We start from the raw sequence: 15,334 nt of genomic DNA on the forward strand, positions 1-15,334 counted from the left end.
ACTTCTTCACTACTGTTTTTTAAAATACATGTTTCCAAGGACATACAAATAACCCAAAGGCAGACACTGAACACACTCACGCTAAGCTTCTGCTTAACTTTTACGGCAGGGTTTGGTGTTGAAAATGTACTCAGTCCTCCACAGTCCAGTGACTCACCACAAGGCAATCTTTTCACCTGATACAAGCAATAGCTTTTAATAGGAAAACAACTCTGATTCAATGCAAGTAATTAGCACACAAAATTCATTAGCAGGTTGTCTGAATTTCAGTTCCATTTTAAATTATGATCATAGCTAGGCAGTCCAATAGGAAGCATGCCCCACCTCCAAGAGAATACAGATTGGTCAGGATTAAGGTACCAGCATGGATTACTACAGTATTAGGAGCTAGCTAGTTTGGTCACCGGAGTCAGTAATTCATGGCTACAAGCCTGTGATTGTGTGTATCTGCAGCACCATGGAAACTGCTGTGTATCTCTCATAGGAGACAACTCCAGGGGTCAAGGGGGCTTCACCCCCCAATAAAATACAGTGGTACCTCGGGTTACATATGCTTCAGGTTACATACGCCTCAGGTTACATACTCCACTAACCCAATAGTGCTTCAGGTTAAGAACTTTGCTTCAGGATAAGAACAGAAATCGTGCTCCAGCAGCGCGGCGGCAGCAGGAGGCCACATTAGCTAAAGTGGTGCTTCAGGTTAAGAACAGTTTCAGGTTAAGAACGGACCTCCGGAACGAATTAAGTACTTAACCTGAGGTACCACTGTATTTAAGGGGGTCGTCCGCCCCCCAGTTGATGAGCATTGTCATTCAAATGTACGTGCACCGCATCATGTGATTGATTATGCAGGGTGGGGCTTACTTGGGCACACCCAATATTTTATTCACGTTGGCACCACTGGTCTCTCTTGCCAATAGAGTTAACTATCAGATGTGTGCCTTACTTATCAGGGACCAGCCGTGACACTGTAGCCCTCATAAACTATGATGATCTTCTCAGTTTCTGATTCCCTATTGTACAGGGGGGTGGGGGCAGGAGGAGGAGAAAGAGGGATAAACAGCCTCTTGAACCTTTCCTAACCTGCCTATCCTTTTCTCACCAGCACCTTTCTTCCTTGCAGAATGAGTACCACAATAAGTGAATAGGAGAGATTTATCAGAGCATTTGACTGCTTCACATCAGGGGCTCAAAAGTCTTCCAGCAGTTTTGTGACAGCCCTGTTTTGTAAGTCTATTGTTTTGTTTGCCAACTTCCTTGTGATAGATTTCACCTCTCCCACCCCCCTTTCCTTGACAGCCAACATGACATGAAAAGTACTTGGCTGTTCTCAAAAGATAAAAATATTCTGACAATACGAGTTCCCTAGAAAACATACAAAAATGTCAGAACTTTCATTGGGTGAAGAAAATGCAATGTTCAAAGTCAACAGATGAAAATCACACAGAATAAAGCTTATTGTTTGGGGTTTTAAAAAGCATCTGAAGTCTTACCTGGCAATGCAATTTCATTGGAACCACTTCTCCAGATAAACAAACCACCTACTTTCATACTAGCACTTTCCTCATAAATGCAACCAGTAAGGAAGGGCTCTTAGGATTTGTTTGTTTGTTTGTTTAAAAATGGTTGATATATAGCATAGAATCGTTGAATTGTAGAGTTGGAAGGTACCCAAGGGCCATCTAGTCCAACCCCCAGCAACGCAGGAATTTTAACTAGATCACACATGGCAGATGGCCATCCAACTTCTGCTTAAAAATCTCCAAGGTCCCTTCACCACCTGTTCTGTCTCATTCACACATCACTATCATTGTTTCAAAGTGTAAATAAAACACACTGAGGTCCCATTGGTAAAGAAAAATATATATTACAAACAGTTTATTCCTATTTACAAGGACACATCACAAAGGTCAGACTGATTTCTTGCCTTCACTTCATATTCAGAAGTTGCTTCTTCTTCTGGGGTTGTGGCGCTCATCTCTCATTACTGGCCGAGGGAGCCGGCGTTTGTCTGCAGACAGTTTTTCTGGGTCACATGGCCAGCATGACTAAGTTATAAAGAAGTAGAAGACTTTATATTCACAACGTCATAAGCTTGTCTTCATCCAGTCAGCAGGCAGGCTTGTATAAGGTAAATACAGTCAGATAGCTTGCAGCTAAGCTGTGGAGAGTTTTATAGGTCATAACCAGCACATTGAATTGTGCCCAGAAACTAACTGGTAGCTGGTGTAGCTGTTGTAACAAGGGAGTCATAGTAAGATTTCATGAAAATGAACTTAAGAAAACTTGATGAAATCCTTTCCTGGCTAAAATCAAATCACCACTACTGTTTTCATATCTTTCTACTTTGATTCTGAAATAGGCAAGATTACTAGAACTAGTTAGTAAGGCGAAGCCAGGAATGCCATCTCTGTGGGGCTGTAGGGGTCAGAGGGTCCTCCTGCAGCTGCCTGTCGCTGCAGCGTGAGGGGCCAACAGATTCTGTCGCAGTCGCAACAGGCCCCGTCAGGCCTTTCTGAGGGCGCAACACCCCCCGGGCCTCCTCCATGTGACACGCGCACTGGGCACCCACAATGTTCAGCAGAACCTGGCGTGCCTGGGCAAGGCTACTGGGCATACATGACAGCTTCTTTGCTATTTGACACCCCCCCCCCCCCGGTAAAATTTTAAAAGAAAGTCAGGTGTTATTAAACAGTTTAAGACTGGTGACAACTAGTCTGATGGTACTGTTTTGCTTTGTTTTCTTCTAGAATAATGTTTTGGTATTACAGTGGTACCTTGGGTTAAGAACTTAATTCGTCCTGGAGGTCCGTTCTTAACCTGAAACTGTTCTTAACCTGAGGTACCACTTTAGCTAATGGGGCCTCCCACTGCCGCCGCACCGCCGGGGCACGATTTATGTTCTCATCCTGAAGTAAAGTTCTTAACCCGAGGTACTATTTCTGGGTTAGCAGAGTCTGTAACCTGAAGCGTCTGTAACCCAAGGTACCACTGTATTTTCCTGTAATTATTTTTTGGTTCTGACATACATGCGGCAATGCATTTTTTTATGAATTCCTAGCATAGTTTGTTATATTTTAGTTACATAACATTAAACTAACATGTAACTTTAAACAAAGATACAGTCATACCTCAGGTAGAAGTAGCTTCCGGATAAGCATTTTTGAGTTGTGCGCTGCGGTGACCCGAAAGTAACGGAGCGCGTTACTTCCGGGTTTCACCACTTGCGCATGCCCAGACGGTCAAAATGACGTCACGCGCATGTGCAGAAGCGGAGAGTCGTGACCCGCGCACGCGCAGATGCGCAGACACAGGTTGCGTTCGCTTCTGGATGCGAACGGGGCTCTGGAACGGATCCTGTTCGCATCCAGAGGTACCACTGTATTTTATAACTCAGGCGTGTGCCCTACATATATCCATAAGTGTGTACCATACACCTATGAGTCTGTTTCCCCTCTAAGATATTTTGTTGTTGTCGTTTAGTCATGTCCAACTCTTCGTGACCCCCTGGACCAGAGCACGCCAGGCACTCCTGTCTTCCACTGCCTCCCGCAGTTTGGTCAAACTCATGTTGCTAGCTTCGAGAACACTGTCCAACCATCTTGTCCTCTGTCGTCCCCTTCTCCTTGTGCCATCCATCTTTCCCAACATCAGGGTCTTTTCCAGGGAGTCTTCTCTTCTCATGAGGTGGCCAAGGTATTGGAGTCTCAGCTTCAGGATCTGTACTTCCAGTGAGCACTCAGGGCTGATTTCCTTCAGAATGGATAGGTTTGATCTTCTTTATGGTTCAGCTCTCACTTCCATACATCACTACTGGGAAAACCATAGCTTTAACTATACGGGCCTTTGTTGGCAAAGTGATGTCTCTGTTTTTTAAGTTGCTGTCTAGGTTTGTCATTGCTTTTCTCCCAAGAAGCAGACCTCTTTTAATTTCATGACTGCTGTCACCATCTGCAGGCTTCATAGAGCCCAAGAAAGTAAAATCTCTCACTGCCTCCATTTCTTCCCCTTCTATTTGCCAGGAGGTGATGGGACCAGTGGTCATGATCTTAGTTTTTTTGATGATGAGCTTTCTGATAAGCTTCAGCACCAGCTGAATGTCCATTTATTTGCTGGATATTAATGTGATTTTTATCGGTTGTGGAGATTGTGGCACACACACATGTATGTATATATTATTTTGAGTTGTATTTTAGGTGCTTTAAAAAAATATTATGTACCACTTACTGAACAAAGAAATAAATAAATACATCCATGCTTTTTTAAAAAAATTACCCAACAAGTTTCATCTTTCCTCATCCCACTATCTTCTGTTCTGCAGGCTACATGCGCCAAAATGTTCCGGCATACACAGCTGTTGTATCTGATGTGTTCAAATCCCTCAGCTGGACCTAGTCTTTTTAGAAGTCCATGTGCAGCACAGGAAATGTTCATTGGAAGCCTTGAGAACCAGCATTATTCCCCCTCTCACCTCTTTTCATTTAGGAATTTGCAATGAATTCTCTCACTACTCATAGTAATTCAAGGAATAAATTTTAACTACATGTCTTGAAAAATTAAATTGCATTGCTGCAGATTTTGTTCTGTTAAAATGAAATAGTTAAGAATAAAGTCCTACCCTATTTATACAAGCCTTGGTGCTGGATACTAATATTTCATCTGCTTCATTTGATAAGAACAAATAGAAGATAGATTCCAACTTGGAAGCTCTGTTTGGTCAGCAAAACATCTTCCAAAGGAACATCTGACGGAGAACACACAAGACCAATAGTGTTTGTTCTTAACTTACATCAAGCAAGGATCAGCTTGACCTTAGGCTGAGCACACTTTCTTCCAGTAAGGATCAGCTTGACCTTAGGATGAGCATAAATTTTCCCCCCTGCAAAGCTGTTTGGAACATTTTTTAAAAATAGAAAATCCCAAAAATGTTCTCTCTGTATCTGTCTCACTCTCTCTCACACACAGTTAAAAAGACCTAAAGGGACTGAAGTGTGGAGTAGGATCTGCTGAGAAAATACAAAAGTAAAACTACTAAGAACTAACAGAATGTTCAGTGGACTCTGCACCAAAGTTCATTTTAATCAGATCATTCAAGTCAACTTAGTCTCTACATGTCAGTGAATGTAAACAGAGATATGAAACTGCAACACACATTTTGTAGCATTTTGTCAAGGATTCATAGTATTTCACATACGTTTCCATTGTAGGCAAGGGTGGAGTCATTTTGGAGAGAACAATGGCTTCCTTGAATTCTCTTCTTGTGAGGAGATTATTGATGTGATATTCTGGTGCACAACTGACACTTTTAATCACATTGCTTCAGTAGCAATTAAACAAAAACCAATAACACAGAAATAATGGTGTGTAATAACCTTCTTCCTGGGTTATTTGACTTGAAAAGAATGCAGAGCTCCAAACACATAATCATAATAATCATCATCATCATCATCATCATCATCATAGTAATTTTTATTTATACCTCACCCTCCCCAGCCAAGGCCGGGCTCAGGGAGGCTAACAAGCATTAATAAAAACAAGTTGAATGATTACAACTTAAAAACAAAATTAAAATACAACATTAAAATACTGAAACATAAAAATATTAAAATGTAGCCTCATTGCAGAGGGAGAAGGAAAAGAAAAAAGAAAGAGAGGAAGGAAATCAAATTGGCTCCAAGCCAAAGGCCAGGCGGAACAACTCTGTCTTACAGGCCCTGCGGAATGAAATCAGATCCTGCAGGGCCCTGGTCTCGTGAGGCAGAGCGTTCCACCAGACCGGAGCCAGAGTTGAAAAGGCCCTGGCTCTGGTTGAAGCCAATCTAACTTCCTTAGGGCCCGGGACCTCTAGGGTGTTGCTATTTATGGACCTTGAAGCTCTCCGTGGAGCATACCGGGAGAGGTGGTCCCGTAGGTACGAGGGTCCTAAGCTGTGAAGGGCTTTAAAAGTCAAAACCAGCACCTTAAATCTGACCTTGTACTCCACCGGGAGCCAGTGCAGCTTGAAAAGCACTGGGTGAATATGCTCCCATGGCAGAGACCCCGTGAGGAGCCTCGCTGCAGCATTCTGCACCTGCTGGAGTTTCTGGGACAGCTTCAAGGGCAGCCCCGCGTAGAGCGAATTACAGTAGTCAAGCCTGGAGGTGACCGTCGCATGGATTACTGTGGCCAGGTCGGGGCGGGAAAAGTAAGGGACCAACTGCTTGATGCGGCGAAGGTGGAAAAATGTCGCCTTGGCTGTTGCTGTAACCTGTGCCTCCATGGAAAGGGAGGCATCAAGGATTAAACCCAAACTCTTAACGGAAGGCAATGAACCCAATAATGAACCCAATGCTCCATATATAATAATATGTACACATTTGAGGTGAAGATGTCTTCTGGGTGCATAAACTGAGGTAAGAAGACCCACAAACAGCTGTTGGTTTAGAACAAATAAATCTGGATCAGATCTTGATTGAACTATTTATGGTAGTTCATCCACAATTCTGCTTGTCTCGCTCCGTACCACTGAATCAGAGTAAACATCAATCAGATTTTCCATGGATTTTCACTCCAACTGGAGAATAGCCTTTACCAAAGGTGTCATGGATTTTGAAGAAGCACGGATTCAGGACAACGGAAAAACAAGCTAAGAGGAAGGCACATTTGGGAAATCCTCGCCGTGATCAACTTCTGCCCAAAAACCTATGTCCCCACTGTGGAAGGATGTGCGGATCCAGAATTGGCCTCCAGAGTCATTTATGGATACACCGCTAAGACTGCGTTCATGGAAAACAATCTTACTCAGTCACAAGTGAACTCCAAGAAGAAGGAGCAAAAGGAAAACTACTCAGTCCTATGCCTAGAAAGCATGGGACATGTGAAAAACCTGTTGGACCCATGCTTTCTAGGCACAGGACAAGTGAAGTATGCACAAGCCCTTACAGTACATGATTACATCCCAGCTCAGGTTCCAACACAAATTCCTGGGGCCAGTATGCTATATGTAGATAGCATTTGTTTCTGCAAAAGAGGACACACATATGCATACTCTTTGTGCCATATGCAATTTCTGCCATCTTCTGTAAGGGGGGTATCCAAAAATAAATAAGTGGACACACACTGGAAATAAAATGTATGTTAGACAGATTGTCAACTGATTAAGCTTTCCCTGAAATTGTATTTCATACTAGAAAAGCTTAGCCTATTGATTTTCTGCCTGCCACATAGCTGTTAGAGGCACAAGAGCCTAGTCTTCCCCCAGTACCAACCTTAAACCATGTAAAAAAAAAAAAAAAGTGCTGCTACCATTTGCTTTTGGATGGATCTGCTACTGCACAGCCACAGCAGTACTAAAATCCCGGGTTTCTTAATTATTTCCTCTAGGCAACAATCACTTCCCTCCTGGGGAAGATAAAGAAACAGTCTCAGAATGAGCTAGTAAGTTCTTTCAAGACAAATCAGGCAGTCTTTATCCATTGTCTACACAGCAAAATTAGAGTCAATCATGCAGCAAGGAATATCAAATCAGAGCTTCAAAATGAGCACGAAAGTCCCTTCTACATTCCCTGGAGAAGGGAGTTATTTGAAGCCATTCTATGTTTTTCTTTGATATGTGTGCAACTCTATAAATTTTTCCATAACATTTGTCTTTCATGGCTGTGACTTCATTCGCTGTCTAAAAACACTGAAAGGTGGGGGCAGACTCATATCTCAAAAAGCAATTTCTTTGAATAGTGTCTGCACATTTTGTTTCATAACTTTCATTCTGCAATTGTTAGAGACCTACATTAATTCTTATTTTTATTTTCAAAAACATGAAAGCTCAGAATCTGGGGCCCCTGTTGGATTCCCTGTACTTGCCTCTTGACAACCCTGCCTGCATCCTAGCACCATGCCAAAGTAGATGTTAATTTAAACCTCTTCAGTGAAAAACATTGTGTCTAGCTAAATATTTCAAAGCTGCCACTAATGCCCTGAAAAGATTCCTTAATTGGTTCATTGCCAAGCTTTTAACAGAGGTCAGACAATGTAATTGCAGGCTGGAACTTACACTTTCTATTGTCATACTATGCTAATTCCCAAACACTTAAATGATAGCATTTTAATGGGTTATTGTGAAGTAGCTTTATCAAACCGATCAATTCTCTCAGATAGGATTGCTACCGCTCATAAGTATAAAGCTGACATCCCATGACCAAGCTTGTTGTTGGTATCCATCTGTCTTAAGAGACAATAGAGTGCACCTCCAAGGGTGAAGTCAAACCACTGCGTTAACAGCACCAAAGTGACCTCCCTGGGGTGGAAGCCTAAGGAGTGTGTGTGGAGGTCCTGGGCTGTCCAGATAATAAGAACCCCCTCTTGGCCTCGCTGATGTGGTCCAAAGGAAAGCAAAGTAGTGAGGTAGGAGAGCTGGGGGGGATCACATCTGGCAACCAATGCACCCCTTTGGTTTCTCATAGTGTTTAAGTAATGTTAAATACTTTTGCTCACATTGGTTGTGGAATATATTGGCATAATTTCCAGCTCTTCTACCCCACTAGAGCAATATGTTTGGCACCAGCTTGGCTGCAGGAGTTGCCATAAGAAGACGTAGAAGGCGCCATCCAACTGTCTTAGGGACTCGGCTCCAGATTTATGTAGGGTTTACACCTTAGCTTTTTCTTCTCCAGAAGATATCCTGCAAGGCAGAGGAGGTTTAGGATCAAAGTTGTCCTTGTCTTGGACATAATAATAATACCTTCCAAGGTTGATGAGCCCCGTTCGCCCTTCACTTCCCTCTAGCATGTGCAGAAATGGCCTTCTTGACTGTTGGACCCACTGATGGTCTTGTCCACTCAATCTGCCGGTGTCTGCCTTCACATGCAGGGGACGTCTCTAACTCACCGAGGGTTTGAGGCCGATCAGATATCCTCACCTGATTTAGCCAGCCAAGCTAAGGGCCAAATAAACCACATGTTTTTTCTGTCTCACAAAGAACTGCAAAAAAAATATATGGGATGGGGGTTGACAATCATTGGACATCTCACTCCCCTGGTTCCCTGTCTCTACCACACACTCTTTGGAGCCTTGCCAGTCAATGGCAAGTAACCAAGACCGCCTCCCCCCACATGAACCAACCGAGTCCCTTCGATCATCTGAGGCTCTTCTTCAAAAGAGGTCTGGTGGGCAGCAACAGGCCTTTTATGTGGTGGCTCCCTGCTTGCAGAATGCCGTCCCCAGGGAGGCTCACCTTTCCCTGAGACAGATAGGTAGCCGTGTTGGTCTGCCATAGTCAAAATAAAAAAATCCTTCCAGTAGCACCTTTAAGACCAACTAAGTTAGTTCTTGGTATGAGCTTTCGTGTGCAAGCACACTTCTTCAGATACACAGATGTGTGTATCTGAAGAAGTGTGCTTGCACACGAAAGCTCATACCAAGAACTAACTTAGTTGGTCTTAAAGGTGCTACTGGAAGGATTTTTTTATTTTGACTTTCCCTGAGAGTGATGGATGAAGAGAGGTATACAAATTGTATAAAAAATAAAATAAATCTTTTGGCATCAGGAAAAGCCATTCTTTTTCTCCCAGGTCTTTGGCTAATTAAACAATCTATGGCCTTTTAAACTGTGGGTGGGGGTATTGTTTTTGTTTGTTATTATGCTATGTATTTTTGTGTTTTTATATTGTAAACCATTCTGTTATCCTCAGATGAAGGGTGGTATGGAAATATAATAAATAAATAATCAATGAATAATCAAATCTTGATTTAATTAATGCAGGTGTGACCTTAGGCAGGTCTGACTTTGTCAGGAGTGGGCACAGCTGGAGCACCACCCCAGGCTGAAGAAAGTCGCTCCTGGCCACCAACATCACCTGGTCATCCAGATGCATCAGCGCTCTCTGGATTTTTCAAAAGTGCTACATCCCCTCCAAACCGCTCTATTCCAGAGTCTTCCTCCTGTGTTGTGCAGATCAAGCTTCATTTTGATAGCCCACATCCAGTCTGTTCTCTTCCAGGAATCAAATTCTTCCATGGATTAGATGAGAAAGACAAACATGCTGGGGGGGGGGGAGTGGAGAGATAGGGCATGGTTACTTGATATGCATTTGAAAACCTTCCCCTTTTCCTCCCTGCACATGTCCCAGGTCAAGAAGTGGTAACTGTGATCTTGATAAACACTTTCCCACACCATCATTCCCACAAAGTCTACTTCCGTTTCCAAATGGATACACTATGGGGCAATGCAGAATCAAACTGCAATGAACTGTTTTTGGAATGAAACCAGTTTCTCAAGAAGCACTTTTGAAGGGCAAAATATGTGATAAATCTAGATTGTGTGTGGACTATGTAGAAAAGGCAAGAATTTGGTTTCCATTTATTCTTTTTTTTTTTTTTAATGCTGTGCATACGCTGCTTCAGTTTCTCCATTCAAATCTAGTCCTTTACAAATTCCAGCTTCAGAATAGTGTCTCATTTCTATCCTGATAATAGCAAACACCAAATGTCCCAATGAGCCCCACCTCAGTGATCTCCTGTTAAAGAGAACAGCTTGGGGACACCAAAGACTAAGAGGTCAAGAAAGAGTTCCAAAACCTCAGGCCCAACCTACAAGGGCATTCCAGGTGGACACAATGATTGATGGTATCACACGCTGCTGAAATATCTGGTAGAGAATCTCATTCCCTTATCCATCTCCAAGTGTAGGTGGCCAACCATCTCAAAACTAGGACTATTAGACGAGGTATCTTCAAACTTTTCACACCCAGGACCCTCTTTTACCCCAAACTTGCATTTGGGTTTATTAATCTTTTGTCATATACAGTATTTGCATGACGATAGTGCTCCTGTTGTGATCCACCTTGTATCAGGTAATGCAGTTGAACACCATTGTGTTAGATAAAACTTAAGAGAGATCCCTTGCCTGCTTGCCCTCACAGTTCCCATCATTCCCTAAGGAGCTCAAAAAACTATTAACACTTTTTAAAAAGCAGTGGTGCACATATGCCCAGAATAAAAATGCATGCATCCTCTTAACTATGAGCATTTCCAAATTTTGCAGATGGAGCCAAAATTACCAGAGGAAAGAACAGGCTTTTCCTCTGCCCCACCCCCTTGTTCATGATCAGAGCTCTAAAGCCAAAAGAACTTTGGGCCCCCTCAGAATAAAGCAGTCCTTCTTGCTCCAGACAGGGAATTGTTGAGCGCTCAGAAGGCAGGAGCTAGTTCACTGAATATGCACCAAAGCATTTGAAGTTTTAAAACCAGCATGTGCTTAAGGAAGAGTCAAGTGAAGCCCCATGGAAAAACCAGGCAGACTGTCAAATGCTAACATTGAATTTTAATGAGCACAGAGAGCTACTGAGGGAGCAGCTTATTCCATGCCAAGTGTAAGGTATCATGGCTGACTGGCTTAAGGGAGGCAGCAAAATAATAATAGAAATAATAGTAAAGTTTATATTTAAGGCATCGTCTTTTTGAATTACTTCTGCGACATAAAGGAACCTCCACAGAAGTGCAGAGCTGTAAATTCCCTGCTTCAGAAATATCTCAGAGATACAAGCAAAACATGGGAAACGGTAAAAGAATTCCATGGTGTAAACAAGCTAAAGTACATCTGTGTGGAAAAGAATTTCCTCAGAGCTAATACTTGACATCAATCAATGTGCCGTTATTACACCTTTGCTGCTAAGAGACGGAAGTACTTAAGCCACATTATGTAGTAATAGACGAGAACAGATGGCCATTTTCTCACAAGAGCATTTCTTGAACAGCTTTCTGTATTATGCTTAACTTTGTAACTGAAATACGCCTTGCTATACTTCAGAATTTTACTTCAGAATGTCCAAAGACAAATAAAAACAAGGAGAGAAAAAGATTAGAATAGAAGATCTACGGTGATGCCCCAAAGGATGGGTAGAACGTTGTCATAAGGCATGTTCACACTTATGTTTGATGTACACTCCCAGTGTTTCCAGGGCTGTATTTTTAAGCTGTGCTCACACAACGCTCTCAATAAAGCATATAATCAACAAGCGGCTAGCAGGGAAATTCAGGAAAGAAGTGAGTGAGCAGTTCAGCGTTTCTTTACATTTCCCCCCAACAGTGCAACACAGAACTTATCACTCGGGTCTTGGGCATGGCTCCTCATTATGAGACCTTGCCCCATCACCAGCTAAATGAAGATACACTGCATTTTGGCACCCTGCACTCAAGTCACTCCTGTGCACCTTAATTCACTCCTGCCTTTTGCATACAGCAACATATTAGAAATAAGGCTATTAATAAATTAGAAATAAATTAGAAATAAATTAATTAATTGTGGGTTTTTAAAAATTAATTAAACTATTGATTATATCTGCATATGGATAAATCCAGTATTTCTGAACCAAGAAATATAGTTGTTTGTTTGGGGGGGGAGCTGTAGTCATGCTTAGAGTGGGCCCACTGACATCTAAGTCTAGATTCAAACATTTGTTTTTAGATGACACACACAACTAGCATAGAAAGCCTCATCTTAGAAGAGGGGGCATTCCTCGTGTGGGACAAAGAAATAAAATGTCTCTTAAGGCAGTGCCTGCCATCTGCAGTATTTATGAATACTTGTATTTTTTTATTTAAAAAAAAATGATGCTCAATTAATTGGCCCATTTTTTAGTCAAGGTGGTTTTTATTTATTATTCTCATTGATAAACTGACTAATCATTACAGCTGTAATTATTTCCAAGCTGGATTGGTTGTATTGGTAAGAAATAAATATGTCAGAACTAGACAATTGTTGTCATAGAGATATGGGGGTGGTCGGTTGTTTAGCTAGATCTTCAGGTGCTATGAAGAAGAGATGCAAAGCAAGCAGAGTGTTTCATAATGTAATACCAGGCAGTCAACTATGGCTTAGTTCCTTGTGATCCCACTGTTGGTCTGCAGCCAAAATTCTAAGCCACACTAGTAGGAAATCTCAAACATTTATGTGACAAAAGGAATAATAATGATGTTTCTATAGCACATTCTGGGAGTTCAAATCACAGAAACCTCTTAACAACGTTATGGCTGTATTTTCATCCCCGTATTGAAGGGAGGGAAAGACTAGGTCCATGAACCAGATGTGAGAAATTGAAAGGAAGGAGCTCTCAGAAACCATTTTTTTCTCAATCATCACTTTCCACCCTTAATATGTACAAAAAAGCAAGATATATGCAACTTGCACAAAAGCATTTTTGTTAAGATATCATTTCAGCAAACCTAACCACTGATGTGACTGAATAGTAAGTGGCATGTTTAAAATCCCTTCATCTCCTCTGTGGTTACCAGAACTTATCTCATCTACTACTAATCCTGAATTGTCCAAATGTCCTGTCACTGTTCAATCACTGCATGAATCCAAACAAACAGCAGCCGGCTCTCTTTTGGGTGAATATCACAGCTTCCCAAAGAGGTAATGCTCATGTCTGAGGCAAGTAAAGAAAAAAAACCTCATAGCAATTTCACAGATCAAATACAAGTAACCAACAGGCCAGCAGCTGTGCTGGAGCATTTACCTTCAAAATTGGCTGCTGTATTCTGCAGAACAAAGGAAGAAGAAGGAAAACCCCAAAAGAGACTGATAACAGCACACAGCTGTTCATGTCGAGCATATCTGGTTCAAGCAGCTAAAATTATACCCCTTGCATCTGCCAGGAACCTGAGAGGATGCTGACCCAAGCAAAACCTGGCCTTGTTGCAATGAACTGAATGGCAAAGCAACGGATGCCCACTTTGACAAGATTTCCAGCGAAGTTATATCCTGCAGCGATTATTTTGAGATAGAAAACAATGTGGTCTTGCAGATCGCAATTCCCAAAGTCCTTTGGAGGACTCTCTCCCATAATATTTCAGTGGCGTTCAGTAGCAGATTGCCATCTCACCACTTTTAAAGTAGATTTACAGGCTGTCTCCTGACCAACACCCAATTCACCCTCAATATTGTCAATAGGAAGAAAAGGAAGGAAGGCTCTGGAAAGATCCAGGCAGCAGATGCAGTCATGCGCCTTTGTTTGAGATTTCTTACACTCTAACTCAAGCAGGTACAGGATGAATTATGCAAATAATGTGTTATGTTTTCTTTGCACACTCTTAACATGCTTAGAGAGAAGAGCAAAGTCCTTTTTTTAGTAGTGAGGTACAGTGGTACCTCAGGTTACAAACACCTTGGGTTACAAACACCTTGGGTTACAAACACCTTGGGTTACAGACTCCGCTAACCCAGAAATAGTACCTTGGGTTAAAAACTTTGCTTCAGGATGAGAACAGAAATTGTGCACTGGCAGTGCGGTGGCAGCGGGAGTCCCCCTTAGCTAAAGTGGTACTTCAGGTTAAGAACGGACCTCCGGAACAAATTAAGTTCGCAACTAGAGGTACCACTGTACGTTGTGACGGGCAGCTGAGCTAGACCTGATTCTGTTGATGTAGTGACTTGGAATTCCACCAGAGGGCTGAAGAGTCTCTTTGACTGGCCACCAAGGCAGAGATGGGTGGAGCAGCGCTTTGGGAAGGAAAATAAAATGAGCTGTTCAGAGAGTTGGAGAGTGAGAGAGAGCTGGTTCTGATCTGTGTGTAACATCCACTCTGAGGAAAATATCTACAGCCAAAAAAAGGAGTCTGTGAGTTTAGATAGAAAGGCAGTGTTGAGTGTCTTGGGAGAGTATGGAGACAGGAAGGCTGAGTTGGAGCAAGGAGAAGTAGAAGCTGTGAGCAGTGAGAAGTGGCGTAGCGTGGGTTGCTGACGTCCGGGGTGGGCAAGCCCCCGACACTGCCAGAATGCCCCGCCACCAGAGCCAAGTGGGTCCACGCTGCACCACCTGCCCACGGGTGAGCCCATCTGGCTGATGCGACCCTTGACAGGCAATCCCCCTGACACCCACAAAGAGGAGTGCTAGACCAGGCTGCACTGGGGTCACCCCTTGCCCACCTCCCTCCATCCACACCCACTCACCGTGGGTCTGAGTTGCTCAGCTGCCTTTGCCAGGGCGGTGCAGGGATCCCCATGGAAGCTGGTGCCTCCGTGGGACCACCTGGTTGTGCCCCCTCACAATTGGTAGCCAGAGTGGTGAGCTCACAATATATCATAGGAAGAAACCTGGTAACAGAAAGTATATTGGAACTCTCAGACCTAAGTTGCTGCCTGCTTAGTGAGATGGAGAACCTGTGCCTCTCCAGGTGCTGTTAGACTCGGCTGGAAAACTCTATTCCAAAATGTAGAGAAGTCTGGATTTCACAGAATAGGTATGTTGCCGTGACAACCCCCCCCCCCCCGAGCAAGGCCTGAGCCAAAAAGGGGAACAAACTGGACAAGACAATGTTCTGGAATTTAAACACTGACCACAACCTTTATTGATTCCAG

General features: G+C 42.9%; 1 long non-coding RNA gene across 1 annotated transcript; it reads right to left on the reverse strand.

Annotated features, from left to right (window-relative positions):
• Positions 1-9,708: 9,708 nt before the first annotated feature.
• On the reverse strand, positions 9,709-15,110 carry LOC308475877. Its single transcript, XR_013985467.1, has 2 exons — positions 14,927-15,110; positions 9,709-10,016 (listed from the first exon to the last, which is right to left on the reverse strand). It is a non-coding gene; the product is annotated as an uncharacterized lncRNA (long non-coding RNA).
• Positions 15,111-15,334: the final 224 nt, after the last annotated feature.

The sequence above is a fragment of the Podarcis pityusensis genome, assembly GCF_964106645.2.
Source record: "Podarcis pityusensis genome assembly, chromosome: 4".
Classification (NCBI taxonomy): Eukaryota; Metazoa; Chordata; class Lepidosauria; order Squamata; family Lacertidae; genus Podarcis; species Podarcis pityusensis.